This window comes from Chiloscyllium punctatum, chromosome 27, assembly GCF_047496795.1.
Source record: "Chiloscyllium punctatum isolate Juve2018m chromosome 27, sChiPun1.3, whole genome shotgun sequence".
In the NCBI taxonomy this organism is placed as follows: Eukaryota; Metazoa; Chordata; class Chondrichthyes; order Orectolobiformes; family Hemiscylliidae; genus Chiloscyllium; species Chiloscyllium punctatum.
Window position 1 is genome coordinate 39,837,157 of NC_092765.1, and position 19,729 is coordinate 39,856,885.

At 39.8% G+C, this 19,729-nt stretch overlaps 1 protein-coding gene across 1 annotated transcript in view; it reads left to right on the plus strand.

Annotated features, from left to right (window-relative positions):
• grik3 (glutamate ionotropic receptor kainate type subunit 3) overlaps positions 1 to 19,729 on the plus strand; it is a 507,530-nt gene that overhangs the window by 46,891 nt on the left and 440,910 nt on the right. The gene's annotated exons all lie outside the window — the stretch shown is intronic.

Sequence of the window (19,729 nt, forward strand, 5' to 3'; positions counted from 1 at the left end):
ATTTGATAAGGTTCCCCATGGTAGGCTTATGCGGAAAGTCAGGAGGCATGGGATAGTGGGAAATTTGGCCAATTGGATAGAAAACTGGCTAACCGGTCGAAGTCAGAGAGTGGTGGTTGATGGTAAATATTCAGCATGGAGCCCAGTTACAAGTGGAGTTCCGCAGGGATCAGTTCTGGGTCCTCTGCTGTTTGTAATTTTTATTAATGACTTAGATGAGGGAGTCGAAGGGTGGGTCAGTAAATTTGCAGATGATACAAAGATAGGTGGAGTCGTGGACAGTGAGGAGGGCTGTTGTCAGCTGCAGAGGGACTTAGATATGATGCAGAGCTGGGCTGAGGAGTGGCAGATGGAGTTCAACCCTGCCAAGTGTGAGGTTGTCCATTTTGGAAGAACAAATAAGAATGCGGAATACAGGGTTAATGGTAGGGTTCTTGGTCAGGTGGAGGAACAGAGGGATCTTGGGGTCTATGTACATAGATCTTTGAAGGTTGCCACTCAGGTGGATAGAGTTTGTAAGAAGGCCTATGGAGTATTATCGTTCATTAGCAGAGGGATTGAATTCAAGAGTCGTGAAGTGATGTTGCAGCTGTACAGGACTTTGGTTAGGCCACAGTTGGAGTACTGTGTGCAGTTCTGGTCGCCTCACTTTAGGAAAGATGTGGAAGCTTTGGAGAGGGTGCAGAGAAGATTTACCAGGATGTTGCCTGGAATGGAGAGTAGGTCGTACGAGGATAGGTTGAGAGTTCTCGGCCTTTTCTCGTTGGAACGGCGAAGGATGAGGGGTGACTTGATAGAGGTTTATAAGATGATCAGAGGAATAGATAGAGTAGACAGTCAGAAACTTTTTCCCCGGGTACAACAGAGTGTTACAAGGGGACATGAATTTAAGGTGAAGGGTGGAAGGTATAGGGGAGATGTCAGGGGTGGGTTCTTTACCCAGAGAGTGGTGGGGGCATGGAATGCGCTGCCCGTGGGAGTGGTAGAGTCAGAATCATTGGCGACCTTTAAGCGGCATTTGGATAGGTACATGGATGGGTGCTTAATCTAGGATAGAAGTTCAGCACAACATCGTGGGCCGAAGGGCCTGTTCTGTGCTGTATTGTTCTATGTTCTATGTTCTATGTTCTAAAGGATGACAAAGAAAAGGCAGAAAACTGGACTTAAGGAATGTCAGATTCTCCATGATCATATTGAATAGCTGAGCAGTCCAGACGGGCTGAACAGTCTACTCCTGTTCCTATTTCTTATGGTCTGTGGTCTTTGAGAGAAGAAATTTCTCCTCAACTGTGTTTTAAGCATGCAATCCCTTATTGTGAAATTATGCTGTCTGGTTCAAATCTCTCCCACAAAGAGAAACAATCTATCCACATCCTTTTTAGTCCCCAGAGAACTTTGTATGCTTCAATAAAGTTACGTCTCATTCTTATAAATTCATTTATACAGCCCTAACCTACGCAGCCTCTCCTCATAAGACAGTCCCTCTGTACCTAGTATCAGCCGAGTGAACCTCCTCCAATGTCAGTATATCATTCCTTAGGTAAGGAATGTATCGCAGAACTCCAGTTATGTTTCGATTAATGCCTTGTATAATTTTTGCAAAACCTTCCTACTTTGATACACTATTCCCTTTGAAATAAAGGTCAATATTTCATATACCTTCCCTGTTAATAGTCAAACTTTGATTCTAACTTTCATTATGGACCAGACCAGATCCACTCAAAATATTTTAAGACTGTAGCCTGGATCCTAAATTCTTCTTATTTTAAAGGTCAGTGTGAAGTGTTCCAGATGCGATGTAATGAGTCAAAGCACTTGACGTTAAGCAAAACACAATTTAGTTAAATTCTATAGTTAAAACACAAATGAAAGAAAGAGGAATTTAAAGTAACTTAACATTGGAAAACTTAACCAAATAATAGATACGGTACCTGTAACTATTTAACTGTTCTATTTATAGTAACACCCCTTGGCAAAAAGGCAAATTCAGACACAGAGTCTTACATGCAGTTCTCCAAACTAGGATGAAGAAACATCAAGAGAAAATTCAGAGTGTAGCAGCTAAGAGACATTCACTAAAGCATCCAACTCTTTTCAGTCCCCAAATGCCTAAAAACTATTAAAAAAAACAAGAAAGCCTGTTCTGTGAGAGATGGCTGCACCCAGGTTGTTTCCATCGTTCCACCTTTAGAAAAACCTAAAGGCATCACAAGCAGTTTACTTAAGTCATCTTCAAGTAGCCAATTGAGCATCTGTGCTGAAAATGTGTTGCTGGAAAAGCGCAGCAAGTCAGCAGCATCCAAGAAACAGGAGAATTGACGTTTCAGGCATAAGCCCTTCTTCAGGAATGAGGAAAGTGTGTCCAGCAGGCTAAGATAAAAGGTAGGGAGGAGGAACTTGGGGGAGGGGGGGTTGGAAATGCGATAGGTGGAAGGAGGTCAAGGTGAGGGTGATAGGCCGGAGTGGGGTGGGGGCGGAGAGGTCAGGAAGAAGATTGCAGGTTAGGAAGGCGGTGCTGAGTTCGAGGGATTTGACTGAGACAAGGTGGGGGGAGGGGAAATGAGGAAACTGGAGAAATCTGAGTTCATCCCTTGTGGTTGGAGGGTTCCTAGGCGGAAGATGAGGCGCTCTTCCTCCAACCGTCATGTTGCTATGGTCTGGCGATGGAGGAGTCCAAGGACCTGCATGTCCTTGGTGGAGTGGGACGGGGAGTTGAAGTGTTGAGCTATGGGGTGGCTGGGTTGGTTGGTGTGGGTGTCCCAGAGGTGTTCTCTGAAACGTTCCGCAAGTAGGCAGCCTGTCTCCCCAATATAGAGGAGGCCACATCTGGTGCAGCGGATGCAATAGATGATATATGTGGAGGTGCAGGTGAATTTGTGGCGGATATGGAAGGATCCCTTGGGGCCTTGGAGGGAAGTCAGGGGGGAGGTGTGGGTGCAAGTTTTGCATTTCTTACGGTTGCAAGGGAAGGTGCCGGGAGTGGAGGTTGGGTTGGTGGGGGGTGTGGACCTGACGAGCTGAGTTCGAGGGATTTGACTGAGCTTTTCCAGCAACACATTTTCAGCTCTGATCTCCAGCATCTGCAGTCCTCACTTTCTCCTCGAAGAATTGAGCATCTGTGCTTTACAACCTCTCTTTAAAATGAACCAAGACAAAACATCCTTTTATAGTGACAGCATCTTCACTTTTTTTTGATGATTCATGGATGAAGACCCCAAAATTCCTCAGTTCTGTAGATTTCTGCCCTCTTTCTCTACTTCAATAATATTCAACCCCTCTATCCTTCCTTCCAAAGTGCATAGCCATATAAAACACATCTTTAAAGTGTCATGTCGCTCCCAAGATTGCTGCAAATCTATTCTTTTTGAGCTGGATGTTAAGTTCAATCATATTGAGGTCATTGCTATCTAGGTGTGCCTTTATCCTGAGGCTATTAATGAAGCTTGTCTCATTACACAATGCAAAGTGTATATGATCTACTCTCTTTTCAGTTCCAAAATGGGCTGCTCGAAGAAACTATCTTGTCAGCATTCTCTGAACTCATTATCCAATTTACTGCTGCAAATTTTTTTTTCCACTTTACTGTTTTTCTTGAATACCATGTACCTCTCAATATTCAGGATCCAAATCCTTGTCAGCCTGTAACCCTGGCTCTGTCATGGTTATCAGACTGAATTTATTTAGTTCAATATGCAGTATTAATTAATTGACATTGTTATGAATGCTACACACATTTTGATACACAGCCTTTAGTTTTGTCTTTAACTAATATTCAGAACATCTAGACTTAGTGAGTTTTGAGAAGATTTGTAGCTCAGGTTGAGGTTTTCGATGTAGGTTTGCTTGCTGAGCTGGAAGGTTCATTTCCAGATGTTTCATTACCTTACTAGGTAACATCTTGAGTCGGCCTCAGGCGAAGAAATACTGAAAATTCCTGCTTTATATTTATATGTTTAGGTTTCTTTGGGTTGGTGATGTCATTTCCTGTAGTGCTGTTATTTTCTGTGGTGAAGTCACTTCCTGTTCCTTTTTTCAGGGGGTGGTAGGTGGAGTCTAACTCGATGTGTTTGTTGATAGATTTCCAGTTGGAATGCTTCTGGGAATTCTTGTGCGTGTGTTTGTTTGACTTGTCCTAGGATGGATGTGTTATCCCAGTCAAAGTGGTGTCTTCCTCATCCGTATGTGAAGATACTAGTGAGAGAAGGTCATGTCTTTTTGTTGTTAGTTGGTGTTCTATTTATCATTGTTGTGTATTCCTAGACTTTTTATTTCCTGCATTTTCTCTCATGCTCTTCCTGTCATTTCCCTATTACCACCTTTGTCTCTCACTTTGTCTTATTTCTTTTGTGCATCACAGCATTCTACATTTGCTTCCCCTCCCTGCTTTCTCTACATTTGCTTCCCCTATTTAGTTTAAAGCCTTATCTGTTTCCTTGGTGATGTAGTTCACAAGAACACTGGCCCCAACTTATTTCAGGTCTGGACTGTCCCGAAGTTACAGCCCCTACTTTGTTCAGTTTTGGTGCCAGTAGCCAAGAAACCAGAACCCATTTCTCCCACACTAATCTTTCAGCCACATTGTCATCTCTCTAATTTTATGTTGCATGCACCAATTTGCATGTGGCTAAGGTAAAAATCCAGAGATTATGACCTTTGGAGTTCTACTTTCTAATCTGTTGTCTATCTCTTCATACTCTCCATACAGAACCTATATCATAGTTCTATCTATGCCATTAGCATCCACTTAAGGCCAGGAGCACTAGGTCCTCCTCTCCCATTGCATATTCTAGTTCTTGTGCAGATGTCCCAAACCGTGTCAGTGGACAAGTGATACAGCTGTGGGGACTCTCACTCTTTGCTGTAGAAAACACTGTCAATTCCCATCACTGTATTATTACCCCATGACTATTACCATGTTTCATGTTGCTCCATCCAGCATCCTATACCATGGAGTTATGATCAGATCACCCATCTAATCTACAGACCCCACTTACATTGAAACAGGCTGAGGGAACTTCAAATCTGTTAGACAATTGGAGATGCTGCTACTTTTGTACCTACCAAGTTTCCTTAGCTCCTTCCTCACAGGCATACAGTCCTCTCCCTCACCACTGACCAAATCAATAGATATTATCCTAAGTGCTGTGACTTCTTTCTGGTACAAAGCATCTAGATAACTCTTGTTCCCTGATGTATCGCAGTGTCTATAGTTACACTGTGATGCATCAAAGTAATTAATCTGTAGAATACTTTGGTCCCTGTTCTGTTGAGAAGGTGGAGAATGTATCAGTTGCATTGTAATTTGTCAAGGATCATTGTTACAGATTGATGTACAAATCCTTTGGGGATTCTATTTGCTTAGAGAGACTAGAAAGAAATGTAAGTCTTTTCTTTGAATACTGTGTATGTTTTTGTTCAGCTCACTTTATGGGCCTGAAGAAAGTTGGGTAGAGCCCTTGAAAATCTGTGAAGGGCAATGATCTTGTTGGGTGAAATGGTCCTGTTGTGTATCACAGTTAGATACATTCTTGAATTTGTGTAAAAAAAAAAATCGGATGTTGTATTTTCTATAAAAATAAGCAGGAATTCAGAGAGTAAAATATTGTTCTTGTTTTTTTCAATGATATTTATCACTTTGCTGTATGAAAAACAAAGTATAGAAATGAATAGCATTATTCCACCTCATTTTTGCTTTGGCTGAAATAGCATTGCATTTCTAAATTATTCTGAAAGCAAAAAAACATTTTTTCCAAATGATTCCTCTCATATTTAAGGAGAACAAAAAAATGATTTTCTTTCTATAATGGGATGGTGTGCATCATTGGCAAGGCCAATGTTTATTGACTGTTCCTAGTTACTCATGAACCAAGAGATGTGCTAGACGCCCATTACAGTGAGCCACCGAGAGTAAACCACATTGCTTTGGGTCTGGAGTTACAGGCAAACCAAACCAGGTAAGGATGTCAGATCTCCTTCCTGATAGGTGAGCTAAATGGATTTTCAACTATTAGAGATAGCTACAATTAGTGAGACTGACTTTATAATTCTAGAAATTTAAAAAATGAATGGAACTTCCACCAGCCACTATGATGGGATTTGAACCTCTGTTCCCACTGCAACAGTCTGGCTCCTCTACACCAGTAATCCAGTGACATTTCCTTAATGCTGTTATTTCCCATGACCAGACATTGGGAATTGGTCACCTCACTTGTTTGGCTGACAAGTTTGTGCTGCAGTTTAATGCTAAGAGCAGGAGATCAATTCCCACATCAGCTGAGATTACCATGAAGGACTCTCCTTTGCAACGTCTCTCCTTGCCTGGGGTGTGATGACCCTTAGGCTAAACCACCGTCTGACATCTCTGTTTCTAATGTGAGAGCAGCTCTATGGTCCTGTAAGACTATGGCAATTATACCTTTCCCTCAGTCAAAATTATCTTTACTATTCTTAATTTATGATTCACAGAATTAAATTCTAAAATTGTGAAAATGCAGGGTATTTCCCCAAATGAGTTCTTGAATTTGTCTTTATCTATTGATGTCATGCATCTTGCAACCTCAAACAGTCTTTAAATAAGATTCATTCTGAAAAATGAATACACGAGAAATGTAAATGGCTGAACTCTTTACAAAAGTTACAATTGGCTGCTTAATGTAATGGTAGTTGATACTCAATTATGACAGCACAATAGCAAATTGGACATAAGAACATTAACAAAGGACCTAACTTTATCTCTTACTGCAATCATGGCAGATCTTCGGCTTCAACTTCACTTTCCAACTTGCTCCCCATATCCCTTGAACTCCATAGGAGTTTAAAACTTTGTCTATTTCAACCTTAAATGTATTCAATCATGTTAAACTGTTCTAACCCTGCTATGTTTTCTAAGTATAGTATTAAGTTTCCCTCAACAATGGATTCTTGGATTTTCACAACAACTGATGCTATACTAACTGGTCTACAATTTATTGCTTTCTTTATTGAAAGGCAGTGTAACATTTGCTAACTTCCAATCTAATGCGACCATTTCTGCATCTAAGGAATTTTGGAAAGCATAGTCATTCATTCAATATCTCTGCAGTTATCTCTTTGAGAACTCTGGGGTTTAGTCTATTAAGTCCCTGGAATTTGACAGATTTTTGTCCCTTAAGGTTCTCTAATGCTTTTACTCTGCTGATATTAATTTCCTTTATTGTCTCACTCCTTTTAATCCCCAGGGTTACTTTATCATGTCTTAATCTGATAGCTGGTTGGTGCTTTTCAAGGAAGCAGTGCTATCAATAGTGAATTGGATAAGCAGCTGAAGATGATAGTGAGCAATGGCAAAACAGCAGGGAAGTGAAACTAGCAGAGCTGTTCTTGCAGACATATAGTACAAACAAAACATACTAAGCATGTAGCTTCTTTACTTTAAGAATTCTGCAATTCTATCATTCAATAGAGAGGAGGATTGGGAATTGACCAACTATTCTAATCCTATGAATAGATGCAACTCTCTATATATATATAGTCCTCTAATAAACTATTGGTGAGGAGGTAAAATGACAGGAGGATTATGGGACACAGGGGACTGCATCAATTATAGAGATTGGGAAGAAATTTGCAAGCATCAGATCTATAATAAAAGCCTTGAAGGAAAATATCAATGTACGTTTCAGCCTTCTCGCTGTTTTCTAAAAAAGCACGAACATCATACTGGTTAAACATTCAAACAAAATAGAAAGGCTCTTGTTAGTATTTTTTATTTATGATGCACGATCAAGTGGTCATGTTTAGAGATTGAATGAAACAAGAGGCTGATCTAACGTTAGCTGAATGATAACATGCTTCCTAAATAATGAATTTTGGCAAGGTCTGGAAGTGGCACTTTTATGTAAGAACATGTAGATTACTGTAGATTCAAATGTCTTGACAAAGCCTGTGAACACAGACTTAGCTCCATTACAATCTCCATTTCAAGGACTCCTCACACATTAAGCAGAATTAATGTATGACAGCCATCCATAATTACTTTGAAAAGCAACCTAGTTGGGAAAAGAGGATTGCTAAACTTTCCAATAAAGAATCACGAGACTCAAAATGTTAACTCTGCTTTCTTCCCACAGATGCTGCCAGAGCTGCTGAGTTTCTCTGGCAATTTCAATTCTTGTTGACAAATTTTGGACTTGACAATATTGAGTATTACTGCATTACACCAGCCGTACATGTACCTGAGAATCAAAGGTCATAGTTAGTTTCAATTTTTCGTGAATCATACCACAAAGTTGAATATTCATACCTTCTTGTGAAGAAGTACCACCAGTCTGCAGTGTTTTTATCTTTCAAGTTGGCAGACCCATCAGACTACACTATCTCAGCTAAATAGCAAACAAGAATAGGAAATAATGGTGCAAAGGATGGAATTATGGCCTAGTGTCTTCCTTGGTATCAGAGCTCTTGACTGAACATTGTTAGCCCCCTCAATCAGTAATTAAATATTGATGAGGGCGACCTTTTTTTTCAAATAAGGGCAGAGCCTGTGAGAGCACAACTTGAATCACAACTCAGCATTGGGAGTATAGTTGCTTCTCAGTAGAATACGGTATCTTTCACCCTTTGTGAATGGATAGAACTGACACCAGAAAGACACTTGGGAATCTAAATCTTTTGGCGAGGTGTTTGTCATTTTTGTTACTTGTCCAATATTCATAGTTAACTCCAATACATGAAGATTAGAACTGGGAGATGGCCATTCAAGCCTACTTCCCCTCTTGCCATAGCCATAATGTCATAAAGCATAGAAGACACCCTTTGACCCATTGAATCTATGTCGACTTATCTATACTAATTCCACTTTCAAGCACTTTGCCCATAGCCTTAAATATTATTTCAAATGCTTGTCTATGTATAACTTAAAATGATTTTTTTTTCCCTTAGCCATCCTCCCAGGCAGTGTATTCCAGATTGCCAACCACCCTCTAGCAGAAAAAATGTTTGTTGTGGTTCTGTTCGCCGAGGTGGGAATATGTGTTGCAGACGTTTCGTCCCCTGTCTAGGTGACATCCTCAGTGCTTGGGAGCCTCCTGTGAAGCGCTTCTGTGATGTTTCCTCCGGCATTTATAATGGTTTGAATCTGCCGCTTCGGGTTGTCAGTTCCAGCTGTCCGTTGCAGTGGTCGGTATATTGGGTCCAGGTCGATGTGCTTATTGATTGAATCTGTGGATGAGTGCCATGTCTCTAGGAATTCCCTGGCTGTTCTCTGTTTGGCTTGTCCTATAATAGTAGTGTTGTCCCAGTCGAATTCATGTTGCTTGTCATCTACATGTGTGGCTACTAAGGATAGCTGGTTGTGTCGTTTCGTGGCTAGTTGGTGGACATGCCGCAACCCAAAGGACTAGCCACACTACCATACATCAAGAGCATTTCCGAACTGACAGCCAGACTACTGCGACCACTAGGACTCCTAACAGCACACAAACCAACAGCCACTCTCAGACAACAACTCACCAGGACGAAGGACCCAATACCCAGCATGAGCAAAACCAATATAGTGTACAAAATCCCATGCAAGGACTGCACAAAACACTACATAGGACAAACAGGAAGACAGCTAACGATTCGCATTCATGAACACCAACTAACCACGAAACGATATGACCAGCTATCCTTAGTAGCCACACACGCAGATGACAAGCAACATGAATTCGACTGGGACAACACTACTATTATAGGACAAGCCAAACAGAGAACAGCCAGGGAATTCCTAGAAGCATGGCACTCATCCACAGATTCAATCAATAAGCACATTGACCTGGACCCAATATACCAACCACTGCAATGGACAGCTCGAACTGACAATCAGAAGCAACAGATTCAAACCACTATAAATGCCGGAGGAAACATCACAGAAGCGCTTCACAGGAGGCTCCCAAGCACTGAGGATGTCACCTAGACAGGGGATGAAACATCTGCAACACAAATTCCCAGCTCGGCAAACAGAACCACAACAATGAGCACCTGAGCTACAAATTTTCTCACAAACTTAGAAAAAATGTTTCTTCAAATCCCTATGAAACCTCCTGCTGTTTACCTTATAATTGTATGCCTTTGTTATTGATCTTTCAAGTAAATTGAACAGTTGTTGTCTATCCACACGATCTTTGCCTGTCATAACCTTATACCTACCAATGGGGTTTCCCCCATTCTTCTCAGCTCTCAACAAAAAATATCCTGAGCCTATTCGGCCTCTCTTCAAGGCTAAATTATTTCAATTTAGATAACATCCTAATGAATGGTGGTCTATTTCTGCTCCTTTTTCCTATCTTCCTAGGTTTTTTTGTGTGACATCCACTATCCTATCACAGAAGGGGCCTGGCTTGTTCTCCAAAAGCTGGCATTTCTCATTCACACTAAACAACAACCAGCATTTCTATAGCGTCATTAATCTAGCAAAATGTCTCAAGTATCTTCACAGAAGTGTTATTGGACACCAATCTGCATAAGGAGATGGTAGGATATGTGACGGACAGCTTGATCAACAAAGTAAGTTTTGAGGCGGGAATTAACGAAGGTGACAGAGATTAAGAGGTTGATGGAGAAATCTTCAGAACTTAGGGCCGAAGAGAGCTAATGGTACCACAACCAAAGCTCTGATGACAGACCAGTGGATATATAAGAATTCAGAATTTGAGGATTGCAGAATGCTCAGGCAGTTAAAAAAGCTGAAGATATGACAGAGAGAGAGAGAGAGAGAGAAAGAGGTGAAGCCACACTGAGCACAAGGATGATTCTCGATCATTTTTTGCTGAAGCACTAGAAAATGGATAAGGATCTGGTGGCTGCTTGGCAGCAACATTACCTCTGTTGAAGGAGATTTGAATTTCTGTCAAGGATGGTTACGCCGTTATGGTTTCTGATGATAGGATCTACAGCTCTAACTCATAACAAGCGCAGCAAAACTTACAGCCTCACAAAAGATATATGAGATTTCACGTTCACATTATTAAAAATGTTCTTGTACGCTGTTGTCCTGATTTCACAGGGGAAATAATGTACTGTACAACCTCGAGAAGCTCTGCTAAATGATTGCTGTATGTACAGATGCAGCTGCCATTAGGAATTTGATGGTTCTTGCCGCAATTGACAGGAAATGCTTCGACAAGTAAAGAGCTTTAAGAAACATACATTCTGGGTATATGGGACGAACGTGTTCAGGAGACATCAGAGATTCTTGAGTACATTTCCACAACCATTTCTAAACCCAATTCTTACAAACTGATTTCTCCCCACTCCCTGTGAAAGTGAAGGTGTCCTTAGTGATCTGCCTGTTTGGTTACATTGAATTGGCTAAACCTTCAACATGTCTGTGGATCTTATGTTATTCAGGTGGAGCTGTCCAAGTAGAAATGGTCAAATGGAAGCAAGGTTGGCTTTTTGCAATAATAACACAATACTGGAAATCTGAAAAAAAGCACCACAGATAAAATGCTTGAGAATCTCAGCAAGTCTGGCATCATTTGTAAAAAGAGAAACAGAGTTTACATTTACAGTTTCCAGTAGGACTGAAGAAGGTTCTGAGGAAGAGTCATACAGGACTCAATTAATTTGACTTTTAACAAAGACACTCAACAAGAGAGAAAACATTTTCAAGACACCCTAGATAAATGTAAGCCTCATTCATCACATTTTAAATGTCAATTAGGAGAAGGAGCCAGTCTTTTTACTTTATATTTCATAATAACTGAGTTTAACATCAAACAGATGAGTTAAGGACTGATAAACTACAGTTGATGGAATCAAATTCCATGCCAGCTTCCAAATGTCATTTGTAGGACAATGGTCAGGATTTTTGGTGAAAAGCTGAGGATTGGCACTGTTTGGTTAGGTCTGTCAAATAGTCAGTACAGGCACAAACAACTAAGTGACTTTCTTCTATAGGACTGTAGGGTTCAGTCCCCATTATGAAACTCCAAGAAGTGCAGATTCAGACCAGTTTCTCATATAGCTTTTTAAAAAAAACTGATTAATCCTCATCCTAACCCTAAACCTACTGACAATTTCATCATCACTGTGTACAGAGCAGCTAGGAAGGATTTAAAGAGAGAGTTAAGCTTTCTTTAGGTATGTGAGGAATAAAAGGATGACTGGGGTAGGAATAGGGCCAGCCAAAGACAGAAGTGGGAAGTTGAGTGTGGACCCTGTGGAGATTGGAATGGTGCTAAACGAACATTTCTCATCAGTTTTCACTCAGGTAAGGGGAATATTGTAGAGGAGAAGAATGAGATACAAGATATTAGACTAGAAAGGATCGAGGTTAGTTATGAAGGGGTGTTATCAATTCTAGAAGGATTGAAAGTAGACAAGTCCAGATGGGATTTATCTGAGGATTCTCTGGGAAGCTAGGGAGGAGATAGCAGAGCCTTTGGCTTTAATATTTGAGTCATCATTGTCCGCAGGTTTAATACCAGAGGACTGGAGGATTGAAAATGTTGTGCCCTTGTTCAAGAGGGGCAGTAGAGATGACCCAGGTAATTATAGACCAGTGAGCCTTACTTCTGTTGTAGGAAACGTTTTGGGAAGAATTATAAGAGATAAGATTTATAATCATCCAGCAAGCAACAATTTGATTTCAGATAGTCAACATGGTTTCGTCAAGAGCAGGTCATGTCTCACAAACCTCATTAAGTTTTTTGAAAAGGTGACCAAGCATGTAGATGAGGGTAGGGCAGTTGTCGAGGTATAAATGGATTTCAGTAAAGCCTTAGATAAGGTTCCACATGGTGGGCTGTTGGAGAAAATGCAGAGACATGGGATTGAGGGTGATTTAGCAGTTTGGATTAGAAACTGGCTTTCTGAAAGAAGGCAGCGAGTAGTGATTGATGGAAAATACTCAGCCTGGAGTCCAGGTACTGGTGGTGTGCCACAAGGATCTGTTTTGGGACCACTGCTGTTTGTAATTTTTATAAATGACTTAGACGCAGGTATAGGTGAACGGATTAGTAAATTTGCAGATGACACTAAAGTCGGTGGATTAGTGGACATTTTGGAAGAATGTTACAGGTTGCAGGGGGACTTGGGTAAACTGCAGAATTGGGCTGAGATGTGGCAAATGGAGTTCAATGCAGCTAAATGTGAGGGGATGCACTTTGGGAAGAATAACAGGAAGGCAAAGTACTGGGTCAATGGAAAGATTCTTGGTTGTATGGATGTGCAGAGGGATCTTGGAGTCCATGTACATAGATCCCTGAAAGTTGCCACTCAGGTTGATAGTGCTGTTAAGAAGGCATACGGTGTGTTAGGTTTCATTGGTAGAGGGATTGAGTTCTGGAGCTGCTGTATCATGCTGCAACTATACAAAACGCTAGTGCAGCTGCACTTGGAATATTGTGTACAGTTCTGGTCGCCATATTTCATGAAGGATGTGGAAGCATTGGAAAAGGTACAGAGGAGATTTACCAGGATGTTACCTGGTCTGGAGGGAAGGTCTTATGGAGAAAAGCTGAGAGACTTAGGTCTGTTCTCATTGGAAAGAAGAACGCTATGAGGGGATTTGATAGAGACATACAAGATGATCAGAGGATTAGATAGGGTAGACAGTGACAGTCTTTTTCCTGGGTTGATGACGTCAGCTTGTACGAGGGGGTATAACTACAAATTGAGGGGTGACAGATTTAACTCAGATGTCAAAGGCAGGTTCTTTACTCAGAGAGTGGTAAGGGCATAGAATGCCCTACCTGCCAATGTAGTTAACTCAGCCACATTAGGAAGATTTAAACAATCCTTGGATAAGCACATGCATGATGATGGGATAGTGTAGGAGGACGAGCTGAGAATAGTTCACAGGTTAGCGCAACATCGAGGGACGAAGGGCCTGCTCTGCGCTATATTGTTCTATGTTCTGTGTACTCCAGCAGTTGTGAACATTGTCAGAAAAAAATTGCATTTTCATTAAAGTGATACAAATCCTTGTAAGATTATATGAGGTAGTCTGACTTGCATAAGACATAAGACATAGGAGTGGAAGTAAGGCCATTCGGCCCATCGAGTCCACTCCGCCATTCAATCATGGCTGATGCGCATTTCAGCTCCACTTACCAGCGTTCTCCCCGTAGCCCTTAATTCCTCGAGACAACAAGAACCTATCAATCTCGGCCTTGAAGACATTTAGCGTCCCGGCTTCCACTGCACTCCGTGGCAATGAATTCCACAGGCCCACCACTCTCTGGCTGAAGAAATGTCTCCGCATTTCTGTTCTGAAATGACCCCCTCTAATTCTAAGGCTGTGTCCACGGGTCCTAGTCTCCTCGTCTAACGGAAACAATTTCCTAGCATCCACCTTTTCCAAGCCATGTATTATTTTGTACGTCTCTATTAAGTCTCCCTTTAATCTTCTAAACTCCAACGAATACAATCCCAGTATCCTCAGCCGTTCCTCATATGCTAGACCTGTCATTCCAGGGATCATCCGTGTGAATCTCAAAATAAAATACACATATATTCAAGTAATGTTATGCAGATAGCAGCAAACTAAAATAACATACTTTTCTCATTCACCTAAAATTACATATTTTGACATGTACTTCACAAAACATTCACCAGAATTTCCGACAGGGCAAATACTAAAGGAAAAACTTATCATAGTCTGTCACACCAGCACAATGAAACTTGAACAAAAAATAATTAATTTACTCCTTTAGAAATCCAAAAATCATTTTTATGTTGCAATAACAGGTTATGCAACAGCCATTGCATTTTATGTTGGGATCAGTTCCTGTCTAATTTTTTACAGTGGTCTTTTAATGCTTGATAGCAACTTCCCATCAACAAAATGATTAGGATTTACATTTATGTTTAGTCTTTTTGATACAAAATGACGGAAAGTGAATTAAGAAGTTTGCTTTTCTTTCCTTTCTGTAAAGTTTGATCTCATATTTCAATAAATTTGCTGAAACATACTGCAAATCAATTCTCTGAAGTACAAGTGATCTCTTGCAATCATGCAGTTCATAATTAAATCCCCATTGTCCATTTTTGATGAAAAAATCTTAAGTGATAATGATGTGTTCTGTGATTGTTCTTCTAAGGTTTCCATTGGCAAACAAAAGTTCAGGTGAAAATTTCAATTTAACACATTATTGAAGAAGTAACACTGTATTTTACAGATGTTTGTCTTGAGGATTTAAAGCTAAAACCCATATGATCTTTGGTCCAGAGAAATAAAATGGTCAATTCAGCCAAGTGATATAACATGCATTCTCTTAGTCTTTTATATGAATGAACTAAAACACAATTATGTCCCTCAATAATAATGTCCATTAGTGATCCCATTCTAATATCCTAAAAGACAAATTGCTTATAATTAATTAAATTATGGTTAATAGCCAACATTCTGTAATGCAGGAAATGTTCTGATTGATTTCTAGTCTATATAAATCTGAAATGATAGATGTAATCACTAGAATAGTGCAAAAATGCAACACATAAATGCAACAATTTTGTTCTAACTCGTTTGACCCCTATGACCAATAGACTATGGCCCATTCAGTAAACTTGTGGACAAAAAAAGATGTGGTGGTAGTGCTGATAGTCCTGTCTGACATTGTTGTGTTGATCAGATCATCAAAACACAAGTGGTGTATAAAAAGGGAATTAAAAAGTGGTAGAGAGATTATCATACTTTGTAGATTGTGGTGAACATCTAAATTTTCCACACTTGCAAAACCAAGTTCAGTAATTCTTGGGTGATCGTCTGTCCCTGGTAATAAATGTGTTTGCCCCACCCCCACCCTCCTATTCATCTCTTGGCCCCCTTTATACACTTCCCCACCACCACCCACCCCCTCTCCACTGACATTCCTGATGAAGAGCTGATACCCGAAACATCGATTCTCCTGCTCCTCGGATGCTACCTGACCTGCTGTGCTTTTCCAGCACCACACTTTTTGACTCTGATCTCCAGCATCTGCAGTCCTCATTTTCTCCTTCATAACTGTAACCTTGGTAAAGCATCATGGATCCTAAATCACTACTTTAATCATGGTCGTTGTGTTATGTTAGATGTAGTATTTCAACCAGGCTTTGTGATCTCTCAAACAAAAAGTTGAGCACACTGCCTGATGTCAACCTGCACCAAAACAGAGGACAGAACCTCATGGCAAGGTGAGACAAACAACTTTGCAGTTTTGTTTTAAACACTTCGTCACAAGTATTCAACGATAAATAATCTACCAGTGAAAAGGAAGAACTGTTTAACAAATGCTTAGGTACCAAAGGATAAAATTAAGTGACAGGAATTTCAATATAGGCACCAAATATGATATTGAGTGAAGCAAAACAAAAAGTGCAGTTGGACCACTTTTCTTTTCCATTGGAAAGCAGCTGTGAAGTGAGTTGGTTAAAACAAAATAGGTTTATATTATTCTGTTGTGGCCATACCGGTTCATCTGCAAGAGATATAAGATCAGTTGCATATAAAATGCGTTCAGGTTTTTCTCTATTTCTGTGTAAATGTGCAATGAGAAGCCTGGAACGCAGGAAAAAAACACACTAAAGGATGAAGGTTTGGTGAACAGAGGCCCAGCAACATTTAGATCATTCATTCAGATGTCCTGTAAACTATAGAATCTCAGAACTCAGTGGACAGGCTTGTTCTTCTGGTCCCCCTCCCATCAGAAGGATATTGTGAAACCTGAAAGGGTTTAGAAAAGATTTACAAGGATGTTGCCAGGGTTGGAGGGTTTGAGCTACAGGGAGAGGCTGAATAGGCTTGGCTGCCTTCTCTGGAGCACTGGAGTCTGAGGGATGACCTCATAGAGGTTTATAAAATCATGAGGGACATGGATAGGGTAAATAGACAATGTTTTTTTTCCCTGGAGTGAGGAAGTCCAGAACTAGAGGGCATAGGTTTCGGGTGAGAGGGGAAAGATTTAAAGGGTACCTATGGGGCAACTTTTTCGTGCAAAGGGTGGTGCGTGTATGGAATGATCTGCCAGAGGAAGTGGTGGAGGCTGATATTATTACAACATTTAAAAGGCATCTGGATGGGTACATGAATAGGACAGGTTTAGGGGGATATGGGCCAAATGCTGGCAAAGGAGACTAGATTAATTTACAATATCTGGTCGGCATTGGCGACTTGTACTGAAGTGTGTGTTTCCGTGCTGTACATCTCTAAGACTCTATGACTGAAAGAGCAATCAGATTTAGTGAAATAAGTGCTGCCTCAATATAATCATGCTTCACTAAAATTAATATTGCAGAAAGTTCTTTGAAAACAATGTCAGTGCTTGTAAACAACATTGACGATCCAACAAGCTCTTACTTCTTACCATTTCTTTTGAGACATTCTCAATTTCCTGCAAAGCATAGATTCAGCCAGAAATTAAAATAAATGACCATAAAATATAGAAGCAGAATTATACCATTTGACCCATCGAGTTTGCTTTGCCATTCGATCATGGCTGATATGTTTCTAAACCCCATTCTTTGCCTTCTTGCTGTAACACTTGATGCCCTTACTGATCGAGAACCTATTTGTTTCTGTCCTAAATTACACTCAATGATTTGGCTTCCATAGCCTTCCAAGTACTCTGCAATTACATCCTTAATAATTGACGGGTAATTGAAAATATAGACATACACAACCCTTTCTTCCAGTGGTAAATAGTGACTATTGTTCTGAAAAGAACATTCATGTATTTAAGTATGCTCAACATGCTTTATAGGTAAGTCTCAGCAATGAGTATGACTCATTGACGTACACCATTAACACCATGAGAGAAAGGCATTATTTGAGCTTAATTGGGAATCAGTTTTATCCAATTCATTCATTTTTATTCATTACCATCCATAGGGTAGGGAGAATCAGGGCAACCACATCAACCCCTACAATTTATTTTGGGGGGGTAGGTGACGGGGAGGTGGGGAGCGGGTGATATGCTGGGACTATAAACACTTGTGAGAAACTGGGAGCCAGGGTGCAACTTTCACTTTGAATGTGTGAGAGTGGCACTGTGCCACATTTTGATAGTTTAGTTTCCAGTTCAGCTTGATGATTTCTCAGGAGAAAAGCTTAGAATAGTGAAGCAAATGAGCTTTCTGGAACATTGTTTATGATAAACTACTCATCAAACTCAGAGACTGTAGTGATTGTAACATGGTCAGCCAGGTGGACCTCATGGAATATGAGTTCCCTGATTAGGGCTGTTAACCTGGTCCAATCAGGGAGTCCTGGCTGACAGATATAAACAGGAGTGTCAGAGGTTCTGTTCTCTCTGAGGGAGCTGGATCAGTGACAAGGACTCTTCACTTGTAAGTAAAGGGTAGCTAAGTGTGGGGATACCAGCCTGTGTGGAGTTATTTCAGAGACATTTGCTCATGGAAGAGAAGGAAAAGATGGAGAAAGGGGAGGGGAGGAGGGCAAGGTGCCTCACAGTGTGATTTTCCCTGGGCCCTATATTCTCTTGGTTGGCTCTGTGTTTATTAAAAATACACACAGACTTTTCATCCTACCTGATTATTCTCCATTTAAAGATGGAATGTGATCTTCTGGATTTCCAACATTTGAGTGAAGTTAGGATTACCCATATTCTGAATGTACCTGGTCTTCAAATACAATCACTTTCCAGTAGGGAGCAATGGATAATGATTCGACAACCTTATCTTGTTTTTGCTCTTCCTTAACAACAAGCAACAAAGCTAATTATAGAACTCAAATGTGACAAATAAAGGGTCAATAATGTTGAAGCATTTGAGAAGATTTAAAAATAATATTACTAATTTCCTTTTGAAAATACCCCTGCTATTGAATTAATTTTCTGTTTTTTGAGCAACTTAAATACAATGGTTAAAATAGTTCAAAGATATTTTATGTGAACATAATAAACTGTGTTTTTAGAGAAATTGTTTAACAATTTGCCCCATCATGCTGTGGGATGATGTCAACCTCCAGCTAAGATTCAAAATGGCTGTTATATATATACTCTGACTTATATTATTGGCATTTTATTGAGAGAGACTGAATTTGAATAATTCATTATTTTCCATCAATATCACTTGTATTTTGTATGATGCATGGAACAATGTTTTGGTTTAGAAGTGACCAATAAGTAATATAAAAAATTCTCATTATATTCTCAAATAGGTACTTTTTAAAATTGATTTAGCAACTTTAGGAAACTGCCAAAACAGAATTTTGTTACCATTGAGATCAGAACAAGTACATAATTAACCTAATTTTTGTAGCTAGATAACTTAACCAATTTGTATATACACATAATAGTGAATTCACACAGGTAATTAATTTTAATGAACAAGATATCTATTAACTTCCATATAGATGGAAGCCTAGTCTTTAGAACGTTCCATATCTCAGTTGATTGAAAATGAAAGAAGAAGTTGAACTTTAATTTAACTTTAATCACACAAATTAAATCATTGTTTGCTTCACTCATATGATTTCCCAAGATATATATGACAACTATGGTTATTAAGTTTCTAAAGCTAATTTGAGAGTGTCATTTTTATAATTTCCAATAAAATATTGTTTCCATAATTTACAAAATATATTAAAACAAATGATCAAAGCTGAGATTTTGCAAATTGCATCGAAGCATATAAATTCAAATGTCTACTACAATATAAGTACAGCAAATATTGGTAGTAGCATGATTGAATGGAAAATTATTCGTCCGTATTTTTCATTAGAATAAGGGTAAACATGTTAGTCCTTACCGTTCTGAAATAATAAACC